The following is a 12,753-nucleotide window of genomic DNA, read 5'->3' as shown; positions in this document are numbered from 1 at the left end:
GTATTGATTCCTTCACTTACTCCTCGTTCACTTACTGACCCACTCACTCATTCAGTTTCTCTCTTTTGGTCCTCGTGACAGGGTTTCTCGGACTCACTCACCAAGAGTAATCAGGAGTCACTACAACACAAGATTTTATTGTAAACATTTATGTTTCGGTAAGTTGATGATAACGTACTTGATAACTAGTGTATTCATTTACTTAGACATCTCTCTCTCTCTCTCTCTCTCTCTCTCTCTCTAAGAAGAAGAAAATCCTTCCCATGCCGGGAATCGAACCCGGGCCTCCTGGGTGAGAGCCAGGTATCCTAGCCACTAGACCACACGGGAGTGGAAGGGTCATGTGTGTGTCTATGTGAACATCGCTCACCCACTCACTATTTCATCCATTCTCTCTGTTCTCTGGAGCGTATGGTTATTCACCTAAGGTTCTGTATTGATAATCAGCTGGCAGACGTTACCTACCGAATCTAATAATAAACTCATACGACATTATTAGATTATGTTTTAATTGACGTGAATAATGAGGACCACAGCCTGACAACTATCACACAGGAAATAACATGTATATTACACACACACACACACACACACACACACACACACACACACACACACACACACACACACACACACACACACACACACACACACACACACACACACACACACACACACACACACACACACACACACACACACACACACACACACACACACACACACACACACACACACACACACACACACACACACACACACACACACACACGCACACACACACACACACACACACACACACACACACACACACACACACACACACACACACAAACATATCAACCATTTCACTTCAAACACAACCATCCTCTTCCGTACGTTTTCATCTATAGTCCACGCCTCGCATTTATAGCAGTGTAATAGTTAGCATTATTAATCATGAGTCAGCAGGGGCCAGCCCGGGGTAGGACATGCATGGGTTTGAATCCTCGGTGTGGCAGTCAGCTGACCCAACTCAAGTGTCCATCCTTCCCTCGGGACTGGTCAATAATTGGGTACGTGGCTTATGGTGTGAATCTGCCTCTGTATGTGTGTGTGTGTGTGTGTGTGTGTCTGTGTCTCTGAGTATGTGTGTGTACATGCACAAACAGGAACAAAGACTCAGTACATATGTACTATTCACATGAAACAGATGGAAACAATCACCACTGGCCGTATGAGACACGAACCTAGACCATCGAAATGATAGACCAGTGAGCTACTCCGCTCGTCCACCACGGGACAAAAGCATTCCATGGACCAGCCTATGGTCCAGTGGGATCCCCCGTTACCTCACCTCACGTTAACTCTCTCTGGATCATAGGCTGGTCAGAGGTGGACAGCTCCCATGGTGGCCGAGCGGTTTAGCTCACTACACTGTCATTTCGATGGCCAAGGTTCCAGTCCCGTGCGTACAGTGGTGACGGTTTACATATACATATTTATTATTTATTATTTTTTATTTTGCTTTGTCGCTGTCTCCCGCGTTTGCGAGGTAGCGCAAGGAAACAGACAAAAGAAATGGCCCAACCCACCCCCATACACATGTATATACATACACGTCTACACACGCAAATATACATACCTATACATCTCAATGTACACATACATATACACACACAAACACATACATATATACCCATGCACACAATTCACACTGTCTGCCTTTATTCATTCCCATCGCCACCTCGCCACACATGGAATACCATCCCCCTCCCCCCTCATGTGTGCGAGGTAGCGCCAAGAAAAGACAACAAAGGCCCCATTCGTTCACACTCAGTCTCTAGCTGTCACACAATAATGCCCGAAACCACAGCTCCCTTTCCACATCCAGGCCCCACACAACTTTCCATGGTTTACCCCAGACGCTTCACATGCCCTGATTCAATCCACTGACAGCACGTCAACCCCGGTATACCACATCGATCCAATTCACTCTATTCCTTGCCCTCCTTTCACCCTCCTGCATGTTCAGGCCCCGATCACTCAAAATCTTTTTCACTCCATCTTTCCACCTCCAATTTGGTCTCCCACTTCTCCTCGTTCCCTCCACCTCCGACACATATATCCTCTTGGTCAATCTTTCCTCACTCATTCTCTCCATGTGCCCAAACCATTTCAAAACACCCTCGTCTGCTCTCTCAACCACGCTCTTTTTATTTCCACACATCTCTCTTACCCTTACATTACTTACTCGATCAAACCACCTCACACCACACATTGTCCTCAAACATCTCATTTCCAGCCCATCCACCCTCCTGCGCACAACTCTGTCCATAGCCCACGCCTCGCAACCATACAACATTGTTGGAACCACTATTAATTCAAACATACTCATTTTTGCTTTCCGAGATAATGTTCTCGACTTCCACACATTCTTCAAGGCTCCCAGGATTTTCGCCCCCTCCCCCACCCTATGATTCACTTCCGCTTCCATGGTTCCATCCGCTGTCAGCTCCACTCCCAGATATCTAAAACACTTTACTTCCTCCAGTTTTTCTCCATTCAAACTTACCTACCAATTGACTTGACCCTCAACCCTACTGTACCTAATAACCTTGCTCTCATTCACATTTACTCTTAACTTTCTTCTTTCACACACTTTACCAAACTCAGTCACCAGCTTCTGCAGTTTCTCACATGAATCAGCCACCTGCGCTGTATCATCAGCGAACAACAACTGACTCACTTCCCAAGCTCTCTCATTCACAACAGACTTCATACTTGCCCCTCTTTCCAAAACTCTTGCATTCACCTCCCTAACAACCCCATCCATAAACAAATTAAACAACCATGGAGACATCACACACCCCTGCCGCAAACCTACATTCACTGAGAACCAATCACTTTCCTCTCTTTCTACACGTACACATGCCTTACATCCTCGATAAAAACTTTTCACTGCTTCTATCAACTTGCCTCCCACACCATATATTCTTAATACCTTCCATAGAGCATCTCTATCAACTCTATCATATGCCTTCTCCAGATCCATAAATGCTACATACAAATCCATTTGCTTTTCTAAGTATTTCTCACATACATTCTTCAAAGCAAACACCTGATCCACACATCCTCTACCACTTCTGAAATCACACTGCTCTTCCCCAATCTGATGCTCTGTACATGCCTTCACCCTCTCAATCAATACCCTCCCATATAATTTACCAGGAATACTCAACAAACTTATACCTCTGTAATTTGAGCACTCACTCTTATCCCCTTTGCCTTTGTACAATGGCACTATGCACGCATTCCGCCGATCCTCAGGCACCTCACCATGAGTCATACATACATTAAATAACCTTACCAAACAGTCAACAATACAGTCACCCCCTTTTTTAATAAATTCCACTGCAATACCATCCAAACCTGCTGCCTTGCCGGCTTTCATCTTCCGCAAAGCTTTTACTACCTCTTCTACATATATATATTCATAAAAAAGAGCTCTAAGCATACACCTGGTGCACATACTTGGTCGTACTAAACCACACTGGGTGTGAGGCGGCTGCTCTGTCTAAGGCCAGAACTTGGGCCCCGGAATATCGTTGGTCCAGCACTAAACACATTATGCAGGATGGTTGTGTGTTTATGTGTAGGCGTTTGTTTGTCTGTTTATCTTGCCTAAATATGCCTGCCTCACTGTTCACTTCGATTACCATTAATTACACGGGTCAAATGACATGACAATGTATCCATCAAGAGTATCAGTCTCCCAGGTTTCTTTTACTAATTCATCGTATTCCTGAAGCTTAAAGTTCAATATATGAGAAGCTAATGACCTTCATTATCTCTAGCAAAGATAACACTGTGGTACTACCAGTCATTTATGCCAACAGGTCTCATATCCTTCAACCCCATTTGATTCATATGTCCTGCTTCAGTTCACTGATAGCAGGTCGTCCCCTGTAAATCACATCGCCCCAGTCACTTTATCCTATACACGCCTCTCACGTGCCCTTGAGCATATTCAGGCCCTGATCACTCAAACTCTTGTTCACTTCCTCCATCCATCTCCAATATGGTCGCCCTATTCTTGTCCTCTACACTTCTGACACATGTATCCTCCTTTAACCTCCCCTCACTCACTCTCTCCAAATGTCTAAACCATTTCAGTACACCTCCTTCAGCTCTGTCAACCATGCTCTATTTATCATCACACATCTCTCTTACCTATCATTACTTACTGGATCAACCCGCGTCACACCACATGTTGTCCTCAGACATTTCATTTTCAACACATTCACTCTATCATCAAATCTTCCTCATACTGTCTCTACCTTCACCGCCGACTGACATCACTATTCAAGCTCAGAAATGTCTATACCATCTTTATTGTACCTGAGCCGCGACCCAGCCAGGTCCTCCTGACTAACTAGAGCCACACACACACACACACACAGGCACCACCAGCTGGACACAATACACAACACAACACACACAATCCTCCTGGGTCCATCTCACACCACCTACCAAGATGTGCTCATCTGGCTGACCACGTCCACCCCACCAACACCACCCCTGCCCCCCATCACCTCCACCCCCGGCACAATGACCTCTCTCTCTCTCTCTCTCTCTCTCTCTCTCTCTCTCTCTCTCTCTCTCTCTCTCTCTCTCTCTCTCTCTCTCTCTCTCTCTCTCTCTCTCTCTCCTCATCCCCCCGCACCGCCGTTCGTCAGTACACTCGACTTGTACCAATCACAGCTGGAACACAGAGATATAAGACCAGTCCTATACCTATCATTGTGAAAGTCATCAACAATCCATGAACAAGTACACAAGCTAAGCAGGTAAACTGCTGCTCAGTTTTCCACTTATCGACTTAGTTAAGACAAACAAAATATCACCAGGTGTACCACAGTGGTGTGTGCCCGACTGACTCAGTAACATCATTACTGGAACTCCACCAGAGTCTGTGTTGTCGCTTACCCCTCCGGAGCCACAGTCGACCGACCCCACATAAATAGCAATTGATAGTTTGAGGAAAATAATGATTCCTGCCTTAAAGGTCAATAGTGAGGAATGGTCGGTCTTCAAGATTATTGCTCTGATGTTAACAAACATGGCCAAGTGAATCTTGTCATTTGTAGTAGAAACGTTAATTCTATTATGGAAGTGAGTAATGGAAGGAGTGATGCACATTGATCAGGTGGAGGAAGTAGGTGAGGTAAGGTGTGGTGGTCAGTCACACCATTTACATGTTGGTCACAGGAAGAGTTTAGTAAACACTATCGTCTCTCACAACAATGAACCAGGTTTGTTCTGGAGAAGATAAGAGGAAGGGAGGAAGGCTGCCTAGATGGAAGAGGTCAATTATGGTAAGATTACTGGAATGATTGACATTATTATATTTGATGTAGGAATAATGAGCCTCATAGTTTGCCTGATCTTCGTAACGTTCATCACGATCACTTTATGTAATAACTCACAATGATATATAATCTCCACATCTCACTCCCTCACTCATACTCTAGTTCTTTAATATAACACCAGTGCAAAACATAATTGCTCACTTACCAAAGATATTAGCGCCGTGTGCCTTAATTACTAATTCATCCTCATTCTTAATAAAAATAACAAGAACATTCATCTATCGAGGCTTCTAATGAGTCTAATAGGCTATCAATGATGACATTTATATTCATCTTCCTTCAACCTTCTGAAATGTTAATCTTCTTTCATGTGTAACCTTAAAATCAGTTCAGGTTTTGCCACACTAAAACCATAAATTCATGAACTTGTTATTTTCAACTATTTTACCATTCCAACTGAGTGGAGCAAGACAACCCTTTTTTATTGAAGGATAAGTTATGAAGATTCACTTCTCTACTCTCGTCCCAAGCCTCTCTCTCCTGTCCAGCCTGACTCTCGTCCCAAGCCTCTCTCTCCTGTCCTGCCTGACTCTCGTCCCAAGCCTCTCTCTCTCGAGTCCACCCTAACTCTCATGACAATTATCTTTCTCCGTCACGGTGTCTTACAATAAGCCTCTATTTCCTTCACAGACTTTTTCACATCTAAAGCCTCTCTCTCGTGTCCAGCTTCTCTCTCTCTCTCTCTCTCTCTCTCTCTCTCTCTCTCTCTCTCTCTCTCTCTCTCTCTCTCTCTCTCTCTCTCTCTCTCTCTCTCCAGTATGGAATAATTCAGTTAATCAGTTATGATAACGCAGTGGTATATCATGCTACCTTCTCAACCAGTGATCTCTCCCTGGCCAGGTAACATACCAACATTGATTAACCCATGTCACCTGCTTTGTGAGAGTAAGTAAGATTTATAATATCATTCTTCAACATTAGGAATAATATAGTCATGGTAAGTCGGGAGGCTGGAGCATAGATATATCCTTACTGTTGTCTTTATGACTGAAAGTGAAGGGATGCATGTCCTTGGTGATGGCATGCATAACATATTCATGTTCATTCTACCTTATGACTTTCATGTAAACATTTCCTTCCGCCATATCAATCCTGCAAGGTATTTTTTCTACCTGTTCTCCGTGCTGCGTGTTGCCGGAGGGAGTGGAGGATGGGGAGGGAACCTTTGCTTTGCGCTCCGTTTCTTCTACTGCTGTTATGGCAATACATTTTGTTAAGTAGTGCTAAGGCCAGACCTCCTGGCTGTGTGTTCTGTGTATCTATGTAACTCCAAGCCTTTCTCGCGCCTGGCCTGGCTTCATCCTTAGCTTATCTCTCGTATCAACTCTTACTGTCGCCCTAAACCTTCCTCTCGTGTCCAGTCTCTCTCATCCGAAGGCTATCTCTCCTTTACAGTCTCTCTCATCCGATGTCTCTCTCTCGTATCCATCCTAACTCTCATCCCAAGCGTTTCTCTCGTGTCCAGCCTTTCTCACAGCAAACCTCTCCCTCCTTCACAGCCTTACGTTTCCTCAACCCCTTCCTTGTGTCCAGCTTCTCTTATCATAAGTTTATGTCTCATTCACAGCGTCATTCTCATCCCAAGCCTCTCTCATTTATAGCCTTTTTCACATCCCAAGCCTCCTCCGCCTGTTCTGCCTTTCTCACATAAAGTCTCTCTCTCTTTCAAATCCTCACTCCTCACAAACCTATCTCATGTTCAGACTCCCTCATCCCAAGCCTCTCTCTCTCTGGTACAACCCAACCCTCATCCCAAGCCTCTCTCTCTGGTACAACCCAACCCTCATCCCAAACCTCTCTCTCTCTGGTACAACCCAACCCTCATCCCAAGCCTCTCTCTCTGGTACAACCCAACCCTCATCCCAAGCCTCTCTCTCTGGTACAACCCAACCCTCATCCCAAACCTCTCTCTCCTTCAAAGCCTCACTCTCCGGCCAAACATCTTGTGTTCAGCCTCTCTCATCCCGAGCCTTTCTCTCCTACAAAGCCTCACTATCATCCCAGGCCTGCCTCTCCCTCCCTCTGCACCAGCGGTATTTAAACATTTTCAGTGTTGCAGGTCCACATGAATTTGGGGAAGAATTAGAGAAATTATGGAACTCTTTATAATGTGTCCCATTTTCACAATGTTGCTTGAAATCTTACAATTGCACATGCCGGGCTACCACAATAACCGCCACCTGATTGCCACTCTCCTGGAGGAGGAGGAAGAAGCCGATGTTGTGATAGTAAACATCACATGATGTATCACTAATGGTCATAAGATCAAACATTATGGCTACACATCCCGACAATCACCAGACTGTGTGTGGCACAGCACGAAGGACGGAGTCGCCCGCCAGTCTTGTACGAAGCACAATACAATATCTCACTACTTCCTGCCGCTTTCAATACTTTCTATCAGTCAAGATACACTACGTACGTACGTACACCGTTCTATTATTTTTTTTTTTTTTTTTCGATCTTGCCAATTAGTAATGTGCGATGGGGAAGATCTATCTACTGTGCAAAGGTGTTGATCTGTCGGCTAACACTACGTATTGAAAGTGAAGGAAGTTGTTAATAGGAAAACTGTATGGATACTATAAGAGGAAGATTGTAGATCAGAATGCTGATAGCAAAGTTCGAAGTAAGTTGGAGGTGGCAGTTAGAGGATGTTTCGACGATATTTGGGTCCCGTTATGACTTAGGTTGCCGACATCGGCACAGCGACCTTCCAGCACCGCTCACCTTCCGGTGCGGCCGTCGCGCGGGAGCAATGGGCAACCCTGCCTAGGCGTCCACCATCCCGCCCGACAACCCGCCCTCAGGAACTGGTACCTGCCTGTGGGGGCCACGGGAGAACAGCCTAATCCCGCACACCCCAAGCCGACAAGGGGGAGATGACCTTACGCCTGCCCGGTGGGCCGACACCAGATGTTTGAGGCAGGCTCCGACTACTTAACCTGTGCTCTTGGACCACATCCTGTGAAGGGAATGCGTCCAGGTTAGGGCTTTGACGCTGCACACCTCTAGGTCCCGGTACGTCAGCCCTAACCCCCTGAGAGCACTCACGCTTTCTTGACACCATGCACCTCGCCAACTCAGGGTAGCTGAGGTAACATGCACGGTGTCTTTACCTGTGTATTCCCGTACGCCTTGTAAGACTTCCGGGGTACCATAGTAGCTGCACTTGTAGGCATGTGCAGCCGAAAGCGGGAAGTGAACCCCGGAGACCTGGGTGTCAATTATATAGGTCTCCGTGCCTTTAGAAGCTACGATGTCCGGCTTTCTAAAGGACCCCACAATCGGAATGCGGGGCTCGCAGGACACCTGAAAACCTCTTTGCCTCAGACGTCCAGCCAAAAACGCACAGATGTTATCGTGCCTCTTAACCCGACCACCGTGTGTACGTGGGCACATCTGAGCGATGTGATCCAGCGTACCCGGTTTCTGGCAGGTGTCACAGAGACCGTTTATTTCGGGACGGCCTCTGGACGCCCTGGCAGGGGTGGGTAAGGCGCCTATCCGCACTTGAACGGCCTTCACGTAATCAGCACCGGACAAGAAACGGTTCCCACTATTCACCCACCTACTCACTTGAGGCACAGTGGTAGATGGAGCGAGAGCCGCACCGTCAACAGTGCTGATTAGATTGGCACGCCATACGTGCTGACGTTCGAGCTTACTTCCCGCCTGGCGACCGGCAATGCATGCGGGTCCGGACCAGCGCTGCAGTTTGCTCAAGACTGCAGGCTCCCGAACAGCCGCCTGAATTACTGGGTCGGACGAGGTGAGAAGTTTTTCGAACCGCGCTTGTTTGTTGAGCCGGACGGTTGAAACAAAGTCTGGTATGCCCAGCCCACCATCTCCAGGTGTCGAGTGGAAGAATGCACAGGGCACGTCATGGGCTAGGCGGAGCCAGCGGCGAACCGCCACCCGCACTTGCCTGTCCATGCGTGCTAATTGCGTCTTATATACTTCCCCCAACACAAGTCGATGCATGAGCTTGGGGATCAGATGTTCAACGAGCAGCGCAATCCGTTGTTGGGGTTTGAGAGGGGCTCTGGTGATGTTTCTTAGCCCCTCTTCTAGCAAGGCCCCATAAGACTTTCGGCGACCCCCGGCCCCAACAAGAATTCCGAGGTACTTATAATCGTCCTCAGCACTCATGGAGCCGACAGCGCTGCCCAAGACTTGATACGTCCTATTTTTATTGACGTACCAAGTCTTCCGCTTGCCGTCAACCTCCATGCTGAGGGTACGACATTTCCCTGGGTTTACTTGAAGTCCACCCCCCGCGAGGGTCTCAGCCATGACGTCCATTGCCTTTTGGAGGCCAGTGGGCGTCTGTGCTACCAGAACCAAATCATCAGCAAAAGCCAGCGCTGATACTGTCTTGTCGCCTAACTTTACCCCTACGCCGGTCTCCTTTACCCTAGTGATTCCCTCGTCAATCACCAGGTTAAAGAGCATCGGCGATAATGGGTCGCCTTGTTTGACCCCACGAGTCATATATATTTTCTCCGCCATCTCATCGCTGCCTTCAATTTTTGTGAAGGCTCGGTCATACGTCGACATAATATATGACCTGACTAGGGCTGGAATCCCCTTCCGCGACATGGCACGTTCGATAGTGCTATGGTTAACACTATCGAACGCTTTTGCCATGTCTAAGAATGCCAGGTGCACACCGTGGGCGTGTGCTCGCGCACGACCGACGATCGCATCTAAGATCGTTAAGTTCTCAAGGCATCCGTCAACTGGGACAAATGCCTTTTGAGCCTCGTCGATCTTGATGAGGCTAGAGATGCGGCTGCTTAGAATCTTGTGAAGCAGTCGGACTACCGCACACGAGATCGTAATTGGGCGGTAGTCCTTGGGCTCGGTAGGGTTAGGGACTTTCGGTATCAGCACCGTTCTATTTGCTTTGAATGGCTCTGGCAGCGCAGACGTAGCCAACCAAAGGTTGAACATCTTAGCCAGTACCCTCGGAGGAATGGACTTCAGCAACCTCGTCGTCATTCCATCAGGTCCAGGGGCAGATGTTCGCGTCGCCTTGAGGTGATGTGCTACCTCGTCTATAGTTATAACACTTGCTAGTTGTTCACTCTCTAGGTCGTAGTCGGTGATGACACGTTCGTCCGGCTCAGACGGTCGAGAGAAGAGAGCCCCCCAAAAGGGAATGAGGCGGTCCGGCCCAACCGAAGTTGGCGGTACCTCCCAATCACCTTTGAGGATCTGTCCAGCAGCCAAAGGCCTATTTTCTCGATAGAGTCTCTGTGTTTGGCGGTATTGCTCCCTTCTAAGCCGATTCCCGCGCAAAGGTGTCCCCTCCGCTCGGCGTGCACGGCCCTGGTTCGCTGACTGCCTTGAACCCCCTTCACCACGATTCGGGCGGTCTTGGGGCGGGCTGCAAGAACTTAGCATCTCCGATGCGTGTTTTGCAGCGGCCCTGGCGGCGGCGAGGCTGTCACCCTGACGCAAATGGTCCAGGGCTGCATTTAGGGCGTCCTCGCCCCACGATGTCCTTGTGGGGTCGAGTAGTAACAAGTCGAAGTAGGCAACAGTCTCCGCCATAAAGGAAGTAATCATTTGTTGGGGTTGGGGGATCCGCGGAATGGCTGGGACGGATAAAACCGCGGGAGGAGTGGTCATCTCACCGCCGGGTTCCGCACACGCGTACATCCCTGTACGTGGTGCTTCCCCCTCTGTGTCATCCCGCGTGTTACTTCTCGTTATGGCTGGGACACGCCGCCTAATCGGCGAGCCACCCAGCACCTCACCTTCACCAGTTTCCTGGATCAGGTTTAAGTTCAAGGTCAGTTCCTGAACCCTGGACTTATATGACGCCTTGCGTCGGAGCCCTTTGATCGCTTCGACCGTCCTAGAAGGGACAATCTCCCGCAACCGCTGGTTCAGGCCCTGCCCGGCAACTAGTGAGGGACCAGCTGCCATCCCGGCCTCAGCCCTGGCTAGGAGCTCCACCTCCTCATCAGACCATCGAGCCTTGGACAGAACGTGTCTTGTCGCCAGCTCCTGATGAAAGGAGCCGGCATGCGCCTGCCTCTCGTGGACCCTACGGCCCCGAAAGCTGGCGAAGGTCTTCCCACAATGTGGGCAAGTGGGTGAACGGTCGTCGGCCGTTCCCACGTGGTTATTGCTGGCACCCGACATACCAACAGAGGCTGGTACGCTATTCAACTAAGAATGGGTTACGCGTGACTGGTGTCAACGAAGCGAAGACCCGTGACAAAGGTAGACGCTTCGGTTTTGGTCGCACAGTGCTGCCGCCCGAAGGAAGCAGAGGACTGCAGTCAGACGATCGCCTCTGCCGCTGTGCTTCAGCCCAAGGGATTTCCCTTTAGTAGTTGCCCTGCTATACCAGTAACGTAGCTGGACAACCTCCGACTCTCAGCTGTTGGTTGGAATGTACTGGATAACCAACCACCGGAGCTAGGGCTTAGGGTACGCAATCACTCGAATTATTCGGCCTTTGGAGCTTTATAAGAGCGAGCGATAATCCGGCGCGACCCAAGAGAGTACATCTTCACTACTGGCGTTTTCGACCTTATCTGAATGAATCAGATCAAATGGTTATCAGGGACACAGAATACATAACACTTGTCCACTGTCTTTGTCTTTCATACTCTATCTTTCATACTTGCTTGCCATTATTACACGAAAGTCCACTTGGGAACTTATTGTGTTTCATTTTCTCCGTGGACTCATAGGAATATATATATATATATATATAAATTTATATATATATACATATATATATATATATATATATATATATATATATATATATATATATATATATATATATATATATGTGTGTGTGTGTGTGTAAGTGTGTATATATATATATATATATATATATATATATATATATATATATATATATATATATATATATATATATATATATATACATTTTTTTTTTTTTTTTTTTTTTTTTTTTTTTTTTTTTTTTTTTTTTTTTATACTTTGTCGCTGTCTCCCGCGTTTGCGAGGTAGCGCAAGGAAACAGACGAAAGAAATGGCCCAACCCCCCCCCCCCATACACATGTACATACACACGTCCACACACGCAAATACCTACACAGCTTTCCATGGTTTACCCCAGACGCTTCACATGCCTTGCTTCAATCCACTGACAGCACGTCAACCCCGGTATACCACATGAATCCAATTCACTCTATTTCTTGCCCTCCTTTCACCCTCCTGCATGTTCAGGCCCCGATCACACAAAATCTTTTTCACTCCATCTTTCCACCTCCAATTTGGTCTCCCTCTTCTCCTCGTTCCCTCCACCTCCGACACATATATCCTCTTGGTCAATCTCTCCTCACTCATT

The 12,753-nt window shown here is 47.5% G+C and overlaps 1 protein-coding gene and 1 non-coding gene across 3 annotated transcripts in view; one reads left to right on the top strand and one right to left on the bottom strand.

Annotated features, from left to right (window-relative positions):
• Positions 1 to 12,753, top strand: part of LOC139751783 (uncharacterized) — a 242,605-nt gene that overhangs the window by 75,306 nt on the left and 154,546 nt on the right. The gene's annotated exons all lie outside the window — the stretch shown is intronic.
• TRNAE-CUC (transfer RNA glutamic acid (anticodon CUC)) lies at positions 259 to 330 on the bottom strand. The gene has a single exon. It is a non-coding gene; the product is annotated as a tRNA-Glu (tRNA).

The sequence above is a fragment of the Panulirus ornatus genome, chromosome 12 (assembly GCF_036320965.1).
Source record: "Panulirus ornatus isolate Po-2019 chromosome 12, ASM3632096v1, whole genome shotgun sequence".
NCBI lineage: Eukaryota > Metazoa > Arthropoda > Malacostraca > Decapoda > Palinuridae > Panulirus > Panulirus ornatus.
The sequence above is the reverse complement of the archived record's forward strand: the minus strand, read 5'-3'. Positions and strand labels throughout refer to the sequence as shown.